Source organism: Heterodontus francisci, chromosome 34 (genome assembly GCF_036365525.1).
Source record: "Heterodontus francisci isolate sHetFra1 chromosome 34, sHetFra1.hap1, whole genome shotgun sequence".
Taxonomy (NCBI): Eukaryota; Metazoa; Chordata; class Chondrichthyes; order Heterodontiformes; family Heterodontidae; genus Heterodontus; species Heterodontus francisci.
The window spans coordinates 22,076,036-22,078,362 of NC_090404.1; the positions used below are offsets into that span (position 1 = coordinate 22,076,036).

Here is a 2,327-nt window from a genome sequence, read left to right on the forward strand (position 1 = left end):
GTGGTGAAAGTGGCCTGAAGTGAAGAAATAGCAAAAATAGCGTGGATCAGCTAACTTTCAGTGAAGTCTGGCAGACGGAACAGCAGGCAGAAATAGCTGTCCCATTACCAACCACATTTTCCTTGCACCATCATCCCTTTTATCAGTCCATCACTCTGTGTTGTAACTTTTCACAACCCTTCACGTGTTCCAATTCAGTCCCCTTGTTCTTTCTCTGTAATTGTTATCGATCTGTTACATCTCTGACTTCTCCATCTCTGATGAATAATCACTGATCTAGAGCTTTAATTGTGTTTTTCTCTCCACTGTTAGCGCCAGATGTGCTGAGTACCTTCATTTCGCGAGTAAATCATGTTTGTGAGAGTTGCCATAGCAGCATAAAGGTATCATTTTCTGATCAGGAATCAAACCCAGGCTTTGGCAGTAAGTGCACTCAATCCTAACCACTCGAGCACGAGTGAAGATCGGCAGTGCCTTTTCAGGTTATTTGCTTTTCCCATTTTTCCACTTTTAGCAGGAAATTTCTCTGATTCTGTGAAGATTCCAGTTCTGCCGTGGTCATTTGACACAGAAATCTGGTTCAAATTAACGAAACCAAAGGGCGTTCCCACTCATTCACTGAAGGTTCGATTGCCTTCAACACATTGCAAGGATCTCTATTAAAAGACATTTTCTGGATATTTTCATTCCTCATCCATATTACCTTTGGTTTCGAAGAAATCTGCAATATCTCACTGATGCCAATCAATGCGAATATTTCCAATCAGCGAAATGATCAGTCAAGTCAGCAGACTGCAGCACATGGATGTTTCATTGGTGAAAAATTTGGTGATGTCGCCAGAAAGCCAACTGCTTAAAACTGATAAAAACTCGCTGTGAGCAGGGCTCAAACCTACGCAGGGAAACCCCATTGGATTTCAAGTCCAACGCCTTAACCACTCGGCCATCACAGCTGTGGAGCTGTGATTAAATTGTCCATACAAAGCATTAGTGATTTTGACATATTGTGGAGAATCATTGTCTTTGAGCCTTGAGTTCTGTTGCACCTTCCAGTTGATGTGAAAATGAACATGATGGAATCAGTGAATTTTACAGCACAGAAGGAAGCCTGTCCACACTCCGAGTCTGTGCCGGTTCTTTGAAAGAACTGTCAGTTTAATCCCACAATCCAGCTTTTTCCCCATCACCCTGGAAACTCATCCTCTTCTCTTGTCGCTGTTCTCCGTTTTATGTCCCTCAGCAAATTATGTAACCACGCTGGCCCTGGTCCTTTAATTCCAAAGCTTTAATTTTTCTAACAGCTCGATTATGTGGTATTTCACCGGATGCCTTTTGAAAGTCCATGTGCAAAGCATCAATCACATGACCGCTATCCTCATCAACTTTCTCCGTTACTTCATCAAAGAACACATTTCATGAGAAAAGCACGAACTGCCATGAAAACAAAACCCAGTTCCTCAGTTCACATCCCTTGTCTCAGAAGATTCCTCAAAGAAATATTGTCAACAACCCGCCGTTGTCCTTCCAAAGCCCGAGCCCTGTTTCTGCAGTGTGTCTCTGCCGAGCGGTCACTCAGACCTAAATGTATGGATTGAGTTCAAGGCCCAAATTGGTGCGAATGGAACATGTGCAACCCAGAAACAGCGGTGGGAACCGAGCAATGTTAAAGGCTTTAAGAACATGAAAGTGAATGTTACAGTCGGATAAGCCACAGAAAATGAAATAGAAGCAAGTCAGTATTAAAGGTGGAAGGAATAATCTGAGAGATGAGACGGGTTTGAATGTTGGAGATTGAAGCACAGGCATGTGGAAGTGTGATGATCCATCAAGAAGAAATACATTTTCATGCAGTAAAGACTGGTTATTTTCTGCATTCTATTAGTAGGTGCTGTTGTGTTTTGACTGTATTGTAGGTAGAGCATTGTTTATAGAGTCTCAGGAGTCTCTGTAGGGCTAAAGAATTACTCGTTTATTATATCCATATAATTATTTATACTTTCCACAAGCCTATCCAGCCAGCACACATGGTGTTGCTTCTACCTTCTTCCAAAGCCGAGCACCCAACTGACGAGAACATCGTGAACACTAAAGTGGGAGATGTTTACTCTCACTGTCCAAACATTAACCCTTTCAGGCCCGTATAATACAGAAACAGCAGCTTGTGTCCTGGTCTTTTGAAGTCAAGACACTGACGCTGAATACCATTTTAAATGTGCCGACCCTTCACTGCAGCTCACCTGATCAAAACATTCACTGTTGTCACAGGCGTGTTCGGTATCTTCCTGAGCTACATCTGCTGAACAACATTAGCTTCTCACAGCTCCACT

The 2,327-nt window shown here is 42.6% G+C and overlaps 1 non-coding gene across 1 annotated transcript; it reads right to left on the bottom strand.

Annotated features, from left to right (window-relative positions):
- Nucleotides 1-871: 871 nt before the first annotated feature.
- trnas-uga (transfer RNA serine (anticodon UGA)) lies at nt 872-953 on the bottom strand. The gene has a single exon. It is a non-coding gene; the product is annotated as a tRNA-Ser (tRNA).
- Between the last annotated feature and the right edge of the window lie 1,374 nt (nt 954-2,327).